At 38.7% G+C, this 14,333-nt stretch overlaps 1 protein-coding gene across 1 annotated transcript in view; it reads left to right on the top strand.

Moving 5' to 3' along the window:
• Nucleotides 1–1,249: 1,249 nt before the first annotated feature.
• Nucleotides 1,250–14,333, top strand: part of RASGRP3 (RAS guanyl releasing protein 3) — a 106,300-nt gene continuing 93,216 nt past the window's right edge. The window contains exon 1 of the mRNA XM_073791450.1: nt 1,250–1,543. The gene's annotated coding sequence lies outside the window, so the exon portion shown is untranslated. The remainder of the gene's footprint in view (nt 1,544–14,333) is intronic.

The raw sequence follows: 14,333 nt of genomic DNA, 5'->3' as shown, positions 1-14,333 counted from the left end.
TATTTATTACTTAAGTAATAACAGTTTTAAAAATTCTACCTTTTAATAAGTTTTTAAAGCATGGCATACACAGTATAAAAGTTAAAAGAGGGCTTCCCTGGTGGCACAGTGGTTGAGAGTCCGCCTGCCGTTGCAGGGGACACGGGTTCGTGCCCTGGTCCGGGAAGATCCCGCATGCCACGGAGCGGCTGGGCCCGTGAGCCATGGACGCTGAGCCTGCGCGTCCGGAGCCTGTGCTCCACAACGGGAGAGGCCACAACAGTGAGAGGCCCTCATACCGCATAAAAATAAATAAATAAAAAGGTTAAAAGAGCACAAAATATGTATATCAGAAACTAAACTGTTCCCCCTTTCTAGATCTCCACTCCCGCTTTGCAGAATCAAGCATGTTTAAGTATCTTGTTAGAGTATGTGCACTTCACATTTTGAAAGAGGTTGAGAATTGCCCTCTATCAAATAGTCTATGCCAGTTTACACTCCCATCTACTATGATACAGATGCTTATTTCTCCACACTTCAATGGTAGCAGACAATATCCAAAATTTTGATCTGCCATTCTGACATGTGAAAAATGACGTCTAATTTTTATTTTACTTTGTGTTGCATATAATTATAAGAGAAGTTAAACAACTTTGAGTAGCAAGACTGTGGACAATCTATTAATTTAGTACAAATAGCTGACTGGCTTATAAATTCGACGTCATACTTTCATCCAAGCAAAAGTATCTGCTTTTCTTGTTCACCTGATATTTTCCTTTTGTTGAATCTTGCTTCAAAAAGTACTGCTTCACCTCCTTTTGAATGAAAAGAAACAACTACGGTAACCCCCCTGTCTGCCCCTTTCCTCAGTTCCCCCGGGAATTTTGATTTATTTGGCAATCCTTTGAAAAATGAAGGCTTAGATGTAGATTTTTTTATGGTCTGTAGAAAATAATACATCTCTAAACCCAAGCTTTGCTTATGAGAAATGACAGCTTATAGCCAAACTGAGGTTATAGGAAATCAAAGAAAATATTGACTATGGTGCACACACCAAAGCTGAATTTTCCTTAACTTGTTTATTGGTGTTCACTTGAAAGAAACACACACACACACACACAGACACACACACACACAACCCTAAGACTGCTTTTTGAAATCAAATGTATTTCCTGCCTTCTTCTTTCCTCCGGACTCTTACGACCAGCCTATTTATAGCCCAGGAAAGGAAAAAGCTCCGCTGGAGGCAGGAAAACTAAGTTCAGAAAGAATAGAAGGAAGTGTGCCTGCCATTTAGCCAAACAACCTTTAATTCAGTGAGCTCAAAGCTTAGCAGCTTCGCTGTCGTCGTTAGGCGTAAACAGCTTGCAAATTCGAATTTTTTACTCTCCCCATTTTTGAACTGGATTTGGGCAATGGAGGTGAACGCAGCATTTTAGAAGAGAGAACAGGAATCTCTAGGTGTTTAGATACGTGGAAGAGAAACTTGTAACGGGTTGGTGAAGCAGAAGAGAGGATTCAACAGAGGGATGCGCTTGAAATGATTCCACACCTGCGAGTTAAGGTAAGTGTCCTTTTTAAGACTGTCTATTGTTGTGTCTACATGCATATTATGCACTGTGGATATTAACCCCAGACGGTGCGTATAATTTGAGGGCGGTCACTCATGAAGAGCTCATAAGCTTTGCTTATATCTCTGAAAAAATGTGGAAATCAGCCTCACTTGTGACATCTTCGCTTTTTAACAATAATGTTTTTAAAGTAGTTGTTTCCTTAAGATAGCTTTATAGCCACTAAGTTTTCTTTGGTTTCATTATCACCAGGGGATTAAACAGTATACATAATTTCATTGAAGATCATTTTTGAAAAATAATTTCTTGATATTTGTCTGTTTTTCTACCCTTTTCAAAGTGCTGATGAGTGATCCATATACCATTTTGGGGGTATCAATACTGGTTTAGAATACATTTAATAGAGAGGCCCTCAAGCAAAAGTGGTCTATTTTAGAAAAGTTATTTTAACTAAAAATTAAATTTTGTATAAAATTATGTGAAGGTTAAATTTTTTTTAATACAGGGCTTCTCCTGAACATTCATCTTCAGACCAAGAAAAACCCTCTAGAAGCACAAAAAACAGCACTGAACAGCTCCAGTGATAGAAACTGTTCACAATAATTATTTACATTTAAGTTATTATTTCAAAACATTCGTTCAACATATATTTTTGAGTGACCTGAAAAAATGTCCCTGGGTTTGGAAGTGGAAAGGTCAAAAGGGAATGGATTAAATCCAAGAGCAGTTGATGCTGCCCACAAACACTTGTAAAGCTCCTAGAGACATTCCAACTTCTGTTAACGTTCTTTGCCATCAAACAAGTACGTTTGTTTAGATGATGCACCGTATTTGCATTCACCGCTGATAATATCCACATTCGTGTCCTGGAGAAACGTGATTAATGTCACCATGATGTCAAACAAAGGAATAAGGTTCTGGTGGTTTATTGAAAAGGAAGAGCCAAAGGAAATGTGTTGCTGTTATTTTGGCTTATCCCAGTTTGAGACTGGTATGTTTAGAATCTGTCTTAAGAAGATAGCAAATCTGGAAGCCAGAAAAGCTGAGCCAGCCAGATTGCAACTAGTGCAGGAGGCCAAGGCTCAGTTCTGTCTCAATGTGGATCGCATTGGCTGTTCTCTTTCATGGAAGAATTTAAGGGTTATTTTCTTCTGATTAGAAAATTATAATTCATTCCATGGAAATATCAAAGTATAATATTCTTGAGTAGAAAGAGCGATATTTCTTAGTTAAAATTAAGTTGTAAAAAATAGAGTGAAATAAAATTAATCTGGACAAATATGATGGGTCTGAAGAAACAAATAAAACAAACTCTTAGCCCTTGTTTCCAGGACATTCCAGTGCTGCAAAGTCCTGAATTCAGTGCTGAATCCACTTTATTATTTCCACAAAGAAAAGTCTGAGGTAACCTAATTAATTGCTACTCCAGGTGGGTCAGCGACAGGGACATTGCTTACAGTGATCCTGATTTCTGTTCATGTTGAACCTTTCCTCTTATAATTTCAAAACAACATTCTCACTTGACACATTCATATGTTTACATGATGAGAATAAAAATGTTTTAAACACTATTGAAGGTTTAAATAATAGATAAAATAATGAGTTATGTATTTTATTCTAAGAATATGTATTTTTTCACTTTTAAAAGTCTTATTGTTGGTCATTGGTTTCTGGTTGCCCATAGATGCTTATAAATGTATCCATGAAATGCCAGTTATTTAAAATAGATTTCTTGGGAATGGCTTAATAGTTTCATAGCTTTCTTGATGTATTCTCAAGCTCCTGAGAATATGGTACGTTATTAGAGTTAGCTAATTCTGAAAAAAAAATTGCCAATTTTTAACTTCTCTATTAATTAAATAGTCATTTATTTCTTCATTTCCTGCATAACTCCTATAATCACTATATGTTTACAGGTTGCATAGTATAGCCACCCCGACTCTCACATAGAAATATAAGTGAAATCAGATTACTCTTCAGATAGAGTGGAGTTTTAAGAAATTTAGTCACCAATGTAATCCACAACTTGTAGGATGTATTGAAGGTGGGGTGTAGGAAGAAGCATGCCAAGGCCAGGCAGCCATACCCACCTGGCCTGATGCTATGGAAGGAGGGGGAATTGCAAATTGATTTTCGTGGGTCTATGAGCACCTTAAATCCAGATTAGTGGCCTCTGGATGTTCTCTTTCTCCTGTGCTCTCATCCTCTCACATCCTATATTACAGGTCAGCACAGCACCACACCACCAAAGCATATTTGTTAAGTTCTCCTACTTATAATAATACATTCTCTACCTTTGATAAACTCAACATTTACTTGGAGAGTGGGAGTTATACAGAACACAAGGCATACTATATATGGAACGAAATGAATGATGTAGATAATAAGCACAGATGAGGAAGGCCTGATCCAGGCAGTCTTCATGGAGGGATGAGGCTGAGCTGAGCCTTGAAGGGCAGAGGGAGATCTCATGGGTACGGCAAGAGATAAGGGCATCCAAGACAAGAACGGAGCTGTGTGCATGGGAAGAGATAGGAATGTATTGATACTTGGGTTGCTGGATGAAATACAAGATTCCCACTGAAATATGAATTTCAGATAAACGACATATACTTTCTCTAGTAAGAGTATGTCCTATTTCACTGGTGTGTATGAGGCGTATTGCATGAGACATACTTATACAAAATATATTTGGTGTTTATCTGATTCACATTTAACTGAGTGTCCTGTGTTTTTTATTTCCTACTGGCAACCCTACCAGCGAACTCTGTGTCAACCAGCTTGATAGGAGCAGGGGCAATGCCCATACAGAACAAGAAGAAAGCATCTGGAGGAGGTTGAAGTCAGACTGCAGTGGGACAATAATGCCAGACTAAGGAATTTAGAATCTAATTTGAAGACACTGGGGAGTCACTGAGGATTTTGAGAAGGGAAATGACATCAATAAGACCTGCCCATTCAAGGCAGGACTTGCTGGGGCAAAGAGCAGGTCACTAAGGTCTGGGTGCTGGTGACAACAGAGAAAAAGAAACCATCCCGATTGGGGACACATTAGAGAACATATCCCACATGTTTTGTAAACTGATTGGATATGGTTTTAGGAGGAGAAGAAGTGTTAGAGAGGATATTATGTTTTACTTAGAGTCCATTCAAAGAAATAGCCAAAGAGATAGAAGCAGGTCAGGGAGTTAGTGAGGGAAGCAAGGATTTTATTACCAGACATATTAAATTTGAGGTGATGATGGGATAATCAAGTAGAAATAGTAAGTGGACAGCTGGAAATGGGAAACAGCTTAGGAGAAAGGTGAGGGCTGGAAATAATAACAACGGCCAACATTGATGGAGAATTTTCTATATGCCAAGCTTTTTAATATACATTCTCTTATTTCGTGCTCACAACCACCTATGGGCAGGTTCCATTGCTAGCCACATTGTATAAGTGAGAAAACTAAGGCTCAGAGAGGTTAAGGGACTTGTCCTTAATTACCTAGCTAGAGACAGAAAATGGAAGCCAGGTGTGCATGAGCTCAAAGCCATGTACCCACTCATTCCCCTGGAGAATGTATCTGCTGTGGATTCACTTTCTCCATCTGCAAAGATCTAAGGGCACAATTGTTCATGCTGTAACCCAATTTTTAACCAGATGCCTGGTCTTTGTTCCTCACTACGGTAGCCCTCACAATTCTGCACCTTTTGGTTAATCTCTCTGAGGAAACGGGAATAGTTTATACACAGAGATTTTCTTATTGATTTTACTTATTTGTATATTTATTACCTAAATTGTTTTTCCCTTCAGTGCCTCATTTTTAGATTTCTCCTCGGTTATCTTATGAAATAAAGATTATACCATACCGAAGAGAAAACAGGACCAAGAAAGGGGTTAAACACCTCTCCCTGTCCTTGGCTGCCCTCTAGTGGCAGAACCAGGTAACAATGCTCAGCCCAGGTCAGGGACAGTGCAGGCAGCCGCTAGAAGCAAGCTCTTTAGGAAACTAAGAGGTCACAGAATCACTGCAGAATCATCTGTGGGCTCCTAAAGGGTTTGGAGGCTAGTTGTGCTAAAAGATTCTGGAAAAGGACTTCGTGGAATTACTTAGACTTTTACAGCTGGCTGGCCCAAAGGGCATTTCGGATAGACCCGTTGTAGATTTATCTTAAACTTTGTAATCATTGAAAATATTTCACTTGTTTATCCTGTTAGGAAGGTACATATATCAAGCTCGGTTATTAAATTTTTAATGCACATCTGTGCCTTGATTGTTAAGGAATTTTCCTAGACATTTTATTCTAAATATTTATCTCAAAATACACAATATTTTTTCTACTAAAAAGTAAATAGTCTGGGGCTTCCCTGGTGGTGCAGTGGTTGAGAATCCGCCTGCCAATGCAGGGGACACAGGTTCGATCCCTGGTCCAGGAAGATCCCACATGCCGTGGAACAACTAAGCCTGTGTGCCACAACTACTGAGTCTGTGCTCTAGAGCCCGTGAGCCACAACTACTGAGCCTGCGTGCTGCAACTACTGAAGCCTGTGCACCTAGAGCCCATGCTCCACAACAAGAAGCCACTGCAATGAGAAGCCCGCGCATCGCAACAAAGAGTAGCCCCCGCTCACCCAACTAGAGAAAGCCCACGTGCAGCAACGAAGGCCCAACACAGCCAAAAATAAATAAATTTAAAAAATATATATATATATATACATAAAAAAGTAAATAGTCTATCTTTTAGGAATATATCCTAAGGAAACATTCATAGATCGAGGCAAAAATGTATGTAAAAGAATGTTTATCTATTTGAAACACACAAATTTTGGACAAATATACAAAATAAGGAAATTGCCAAATAATATCCCACAGTATGGAATTACAAATAGCCATTAAATTACATTAAAATATTTAATGGCATTGGAAACTCTTTGTAGTAAATGTTAGGTGAAAAAGAGAAGACAAAAAATTATGTACATGGTGTGATCCCATTTTCTTAAAAATTATAAATGTATATATGAAAAAGAGTTAAGAACTAAAAATTCATACACCAAAATGTTAACAGTAAGAATTTCTGGTCAGTGAGGTAATGGTGATTTTTATTTTCTACTTTGTCTCTGGGATAGCATGTACTACTTTTATTTTTTATTTAATTTGTACTGGAGTATAGTTACTTTACAATGTTGTGTTAGTTTCTGTTGTACAGCCAAGTGAATCAGTTATACAAATGCATATAGCCCCTCTTTTTCAGATTTCCTTTCCATTTAGGTCATCACAGAGCATCGAGTAGAGTTCCCTGTGCTATACAGTAGGTTCTCATTAGTTATCTATTTTATACATAATAATGTATATAAGTCAACCCCAGTCTCCCAGTTCATCCCACTCCCCCCACCTTGGTATCCATAAGTTTGTTCTCTACAACTGTGTCTCTATTTCTGCTTTGCCAATAAGTTTATCTGTACCATTTCTCTAGATTCCACATATAAGCAATATTATACAGTATTTGTTTTTCTCTTTCTGACTTACGTCACTCTGTATGACAGTCTCTAGGTCTATCCATGTACTTTTATAATCAGGTACAAAAACCAGTATATTTTGAAAAAGTGGAAAACTAAGTCCCAGTGCTCTAATTTCTTGCTGTCATGGCTGACAGTCAGGTTTGTGCTAATTCAGCCCCATTTTGGCTTCTTTGCCCAGTAAAGCACTGTATCCTGTTTGTGACAGCATAATTCATTGTAATGGAAAAGATTATGATGCACTAGTCTGGTCTATGACTTCACTGTATTCATGGGCAACAGGAAACAAAGACAGACACTTGTTTTTTTCATAATTGTTTTAGCAATAATTGACAATTGGAGGAAATGAATGGCAGAAAACAATTATGGGCAGACAAGATGGTCAGCAAATCAGACTGGGAAATGCAATGGAGCCTGTCTTAGTTCTATTAGTGCAACAATTTCAGAACATTACAAAGATATTATTGTTTTGTTTTCAATCTACTCCTGAAATCACTATTGTTTTTACCAGCAGTTACACAACTCTTTGCTGGCAGTAGTGACCCCCAATGTGTTTTTAATTCAGTAATCTGGTAATCCCACATCAGTGATTTGGGAATGAATTTTTATGTATGTTAATATTCAGTGTCAGTGTGAACTTCTCCACGTGCATGACGTGTCCAGTTATAATGCTGCTATAATAATAACTAGCCCTCTGTTGCCCGTATGCAGAATCTTAAAAGTTTTATTTTCCATTAAATTTTTAAAAATCAAATTCACGTTTCTATTTTCTGTGAAAAGATCCCTTGTCTTCATTTTAACAGCAATGGTGGGGGAAACCAACAACAAAAAGTCAAAACAAGTGAATTCATGATTCCCTCTCCTGTTTCCATGCTATGAAATGAGTACAGTTAACAACGACTGAGATGAAAAAGAAGGATGTGTTATCAACTGGGAAAGAGCTAAGTAAGGCAGGTACTACGTGCATTGCAGTGACATTTATCAGTATCTCAACCAGTGACTTGTGTCCTTAGACATGACTTAACTGTCCTGTTGGGTATTATTAAAATGCTTTGGTTGGGAAAACTAAACATGAGGGGCTGCTTTAATCTTTACTCCTGGTCATATTCTCCTCTGATTAGCCCAGTTTGGAATAAAATTCTGCAGCGGCTCTGACTTCCAATCTGAAAGACTAATTACTGGTCATGCAATTTATTGTGGAGGCCTCTAGACCAGCACTGTCCAGTAGAAATATAAAGTGAGCCACAAATATCGTTTTATATTTTCTAGTGGCCACATTAAGGAAGTAAAGAGACAGGTAAAAATTAGTTTTAAGAATCTCGTTTGTTGAACCCAATATATCCAAAACATTATCATTTTGACGTGCAATCAATATAAAAGATTGTTAATGAGATATCTTACCTTCTTCTTTGGTACCAAGTCTTTGAAATCCAGGGTGTATTTTATGCCTGCTACATATCTCGGTTCACGGGCCTCATTTCATGTGCTCAGTGGCTTGAGGTGCCTAGTGGCTACTGGAGTGGGCAGTGCAAATCTCAACAGCAGAGCTGCAGTGCTATGCAGTTACATGAATGGCATGTGAAGTTTGGGCTGAGAGATTCTGCTGTCTGTTCAGGACTCACAGTCTTCTTTCTGATGTACTCAGCAGGCCACTCTTACGTGTATCAAATAAAACTGAATCACTGAAAGGCAAGCAAAGGATTGAGAGTTTCTAAGTTTTGGCCTCTTAGAACAGTCCAACTGTTCGTTGGATCAACTGGAATGCTGCGAGTAACGATGGATTTTTCAGTTGAGAATAAGGGTAATAGAGGTTTTAAAAAACTCTCAATTTTTGAAATCTGGGTTATATGATTATAAGAAACTTTATTTTATCATGATGTTTCCAAGTGAATTTAGACATGGTAACAGATATTACACAGCCTAAAATGAACTTCTAGAAAGCATTATAGATGTCGTGCTCTTAATAATGCATAAAACTTAGTACAAAGAAATCTTTAGCAATTCACTCACACTCACACACACACACACACACACACACACACACTTCTTCTACCATTGTGACCATTTCTGATGTCTTTTCTGCAGTCTGCATTGTCTTATTTGAAGGGTAGGAAGTATGCTTCAATAATCTTGTATAACTACTATGCCCTGGGGACTCTCATGCCAGTCAGCTGGAGTGACAAAGATAGTTCTGTGTGCTAAGTATGGAGATACAAAAATAGAACCAATGGAAGTGGATAAAACTAAAAGACACTGTAGGTTCTTAAGGCCCCGCCAATGGCAAGAGACCTGGAAACAAGGGCTTCTGAAGTCCTGGCAAGGAGTCACAGCCAACTGAAATGATCATATTTTGGGTTCATTTCTTATTCCATGAAGGTTTGGTTACGGAGCTAGATTTAAAGCAATCAGAAAATTCTAAAATCAAAATAAAAGTTAAAGACATTTAAAATATAAATAATGACCATCCATTGCATGATATACAGATTGGAAGTGTTCCAAAAGCTTGTTTTTAAGAATGTTCTTGGCCCTCTGAATAAACTTTTCATTTTTCCCATAGAAGCAAAGTTGTAGAGTGACTGGTGTGTGCACCTAAAATATCATATCTCATATACTTACAATGAAATCATTACAGTGTATTTACAACGTATTCACAATGTATTACATTAAATTATTATGCTTAAATCATTATAATTATTATAAATGTGTATTAATTATTCCAATGCATTTACAATGAAATATAACTATTAATGTATCATTTCTACATTAATACATTATACCATGCACTAATACTATGTTAATAACTACATTACATTTATACGTTAATAATACATGAATAATTAACCTAAACAGAAAAATAATATATTGAATCAACTTACAATCTCCATCTACCCAAAGCAAAAGCACTGATAGAGAATCTAGGAAGTGCCAGGTGCTCTATCAGATGCCGGGACAAGCATAAAAGATAAATTGTATTTATCTTCTTTGCTAATGTCAGTAGGAAAGCAACTTCACTGGAGAAGAATGAGGAAATAGATGGAATTCTTTTCTCAGGAGACGGCCTTATTATCTGCGTGACGCCTAGGTGGAGAAGGCCTTTTCATTTGTGTCTAATTTTAACTTCTAAACTTTGGATTCTCCTATTTTTCCCCCGTCCTTAGGACCGAGTACCTCTAACGCTGCTCTTCAGGGTGTAGCCATAACTAGGAGCTTTTTTTGGTTCCTAAATAGGGCGTGATTTTCCTAAGTCACATTTGGCAGAGAGGTTAGAAGAGAAGAAGGTAGAGAAAGGTTGCAGTGAAAGTGAATGTAGGGACACCTGAGAAAGAGAATTCTACAAGCTTGCTCCGTCCTTCTGGGGGCGTGGGCGGGCGTGGGGAGGCAGAGCACGGGGGAACCAGGACTTGGGTCATTCTCTAAATTTTCCTGTGCAGCTTCCAGAAGGGGAAAAAGGAGGGGAGGGAGGCGGCATGTGCAACTGACCTTTGCGTGTGGAGTGTGCTTTCCGAGTCAGTCTTTCATACCTTCGTGAGCGCCATTAGCTGTTGGATCCTGCAGATACTACTGCTGCTTTTCCTTATCACTAGTAAACGAGGAGCAGGTGGCAAGATTAGGCACTAACTGGTCTTTAGGCAAGGTCAAGAAGTCTGAGTTGAGTGGGGCCACTGATTGATTTCACAAATCAGCAAGAGAATTCAGGGACATACAGGTGAGTTGAGATTATCCCATTCCTCCTTTACCGTCACTATTGCTTCTATGTTTGCTCCTTTTCCCCTTATTCAAGGACTCACTCCACCTGATTTCCTTCCCTCAGGGTCCCCCCTCCCCACACATTCAACTCTCCACACGCCTGGGAGCAGATTCGTCCCTTAGTATTCTCTATCCACAGGGATTGGTTCCAAGACCCTTGCTGGTATGAAAATCCTCAGATGCTCAAGTCCCTTACATAAGATGGCATAGTGTTTGCGTTTAAACTACACATACTATACTTTAAATCACCATCTCAGATTATGTGTAATACCTAAAACAATGGAAGTGCTATGGAAATAGTTGCTAGTGCATGGCAAATTCAAGTTTTGCTTTTTGGGATCTTCCGAAAAAAAAATTTTTTGAACCCACGGATACAGAAGAACTGACCAACTGTAATCTGTCTTGGGGGTTGTTGTGACTTCGTTGAATTAACATTTGTTAAGGAGAGCCCCAGGTGTAGGATGGTGAGCAAAACAAAAGACCACAAGAGAAACTGAAATGGAGAGGTTTATCCTGGGGGAAGTACTCAGCAGCCCTGGAGGGGGAGGTCAAGGCAGGGACAGGACATGGGGCACACGCTTATATTAGGGTAGAATCCGTGGGTGGAATGCTTTGGGGTTCCTGAGCTAAGGCTCAATTCAAACCAAAAGGAGCAGGGTTTTGGTAAGCTCCACGGGGCTCCTAACAAAGGGACACAGGGCTCTTGGAGGTAGGGGAGACTTTGATCACGAGGGTTCTTGGGGAAGTCATAGCAGGAAGTTAACTGTGATTCTTCTGGCTGTTTTCTAGGGCATGCCCTTGTATGAGGGGCGAGGGTCAGTTTAAGGCACCCAGACGGCCACTTAGCCGAACAAAATGGATGCCGAGGCCGCAAAAAAAAATGGAGTCGCTTAGCTAAACGCTCGGCAGCCAAACTGCTTGGGATCTTAGCCAAGTTGCAATGAATGGAAATACATTCAAAGTTGCTATAGTGGTTATAAGAGAAAAAGTGTATCTCACAGAAGCACAAGTAATGAAGCTGAGACTGGCAGGGGCCTCCCTCCAGAAACCAGCTGATAAAGGGTCTGAGACCTGACTGGAGAACTTGATGGTTCCTTACCTCCACTCCTCCTGGGAAGTTCTGCTTCTCTCTCTCTCTCTGTCTCTCTCTCTCTCCATCTTTCCCTGCTTCACCATGACAGGGAGAAAGAGGATGTCCATTAGCTCCTGTTTGTCCTTTTTGTTCAAGCACTGATAGCTCTAAATTCCAAATTCTCTTGAGAAAGAATCTAATTATCCAGTTGACCTATACTTGCCTCAGGTGTCAATACCTTGTCTAGTCATTTATGGCCTTGGGAGTGGGGGGTCACTATACTAATCCTGCAGATGGGGCAGTTTTCAGCAAAGAGGGGCTTGAGCTGAGACCGCCAAAGTCTCCCTCCAGACTTTCCTGTGCTGATCTGGCCAGCTAGAGTTATGCCACCCCCCTCCTTTCTCTCAATTCAAAGCCTGCATATGCTTCCAGATGCAGCACAGATGTGCTCTCTTTGATAAAACCATCGCTAGTCTTCTGTGACATCACCTCTTCTGAAATACTGTAACACACTAATTGTCTAATATATTTAATCACATGATGTTTGGTGGTATTTCTTTCATTTATTCAGCCATTATTTGCCTATATAGTTAATTTTCCAGGAGTTCCTTCTCTCATCGACCTAATTATGAATTCCTTGAGGTATGAGCCATGTTTTGTGCTTTGAAAAACTCCCTCTGGAGTAGGTCAGTGTTCATAGAAGCATTATTCACAATAGCCAAAGAGTGGAAACAATCCAAGTGTCCATCAACAGATGAGTGGATAAACAAATAATGGTATATACATATGATGGAATGTTCTTTAGCCATAGAAAGGAATGAAGTTCTGATATATTCTACAACATGGATGTGTCTTGTAAGTGAAATAATCCAGACACAAAAGGAGAAAAATTGTGTAATTCCACTTATGTTAAATAACTTGAATAGGCAAATCATAGAGATAGAAAGCAAGTTAGATGTTATTGAAGGCTGGGGGCAGGGATGAGTGGCGAATTCTTCATTAATGGTTATAGAATTTCTAATCTGGGTGGTAAAAAACTTTTGGAAATAATGGTAATGCTTGCACAACATTGTGAATGTAACATCCTTATGAATTGTAAACTTAAAAACGGTCAAAGTAGTAATTTTTTGTTACATATATCTTACGACATTTTAAAAATAATAATAATGTAATATACCCAAACCAATGAATTGTATGGTATGTGAATTATGTCCCAATAAAGCTATTTTTTAAAAATTCCCTCTGGGAACCAGATACTATGAATAATAAGTGTGTAAGTAATACTTTTATCATTTGTTGTGAGTCATCACGACATTATAATTTGTAATGAGATTCGTTAAGACACAAATTTAAATGTGATAGAGGAGCAGATATGTTTTCTCAGTTATATATACAAGGTATAACATGATTACTCTGCACTTGGTGCTAAGGTAGGTGTTGAGACACATGTCAAGTGCTGCCCAGGTATGATTTGAGATCCTAAATTCTGTCAATCATTTTTATCTTTTGTGGAGTACCTGCTATAAAGTATTACACACCAATATACTAATTTTATGTTTGGTGAAAGAATGAATAAAAATATTAATAAGGTATACAGAATTTCTACTCATATATGTATTTTTTTCCGCCACCAACTTACCATCACTGGGGTTTCATTCTTTAGGGCTGAGATATTGTTTTCCAAATATCTGCTCTTAAGACATAATATATTAAAAGAGAAGTTGATTTGTGAACTAGATTCCTGCTTCTTCATTCTCTGGCCATTAAATAAAGCTTTATGCTCTTTCAGTCTCAAAAAAAAGACATAATATAATATACTATGTAAGTAAGATGGAACATTGTGCAGCCATGGGACAAATCATGTTTCAGAGGAATATTTGATGACATTGGAATCTTTGAGAATATTTATTGACATTGGAAATATTTATGATAAATTAAAAAGGTAGACTGAAAATCTATATGCCCATTTTAAATTTTATAAAAGATAGGAAAGATATTTATTAGTTACCTATTTCTGTGTAACAAGTCATTCCCAAACTAAGTGCCTTTAAAGAGTGGGTTGCAATCAGGTGTCAGGTGGGGTTTCAGTCATCTGAAGACTTGATCTGAAGTAGGGACTTGAAGACCTACTTTTGAAGCACATCATGCTCATGGCTAGCAGGTCAGTGTTGGCTGTTGGCTGGGACCCCCAGTTCCTCTCCTCTTGGATTTCTCTGTAGGCTGCTTGAATATCTTCATGACATGACATCTGACTTCCTTCCGAGTGAGAGATCCTTGACTAAGATGAAAGCTGGAATGCTTTTTATGACCTTGCCTTGGGAGTTACACACCACTGCTGCTCTTGTATTCCAGTAGTCATGCAGGGCCAGCCCTGGGTCAGCCTTTAGTCAGCAAGGACAACACAGGGCATGTGAGGATCACTGGGGACCATTGGCAGGTGACCACAAATATACACTGAAATAAG

Source organism: Tursiops truncatus, chromosome 14 (assembly GCF_011762595.2).
Source record: "Tursiops truncatus isolate mTurTru1 chromosome 14, mTurTru1.mat.Y, whole genome shotgun sequence".
Lineage (NCBI taxonomy): Eukaryota > Metazoa > Chordata > Mammalia > Artiodactyla > Delphinidae > Tursiops > Tursiops truncatus.
The sequence above is the reverse complement of the archived record's forward strand: the minus strand, read 5'-3'. Positions and strand labels throughout refer to the sequence as shown.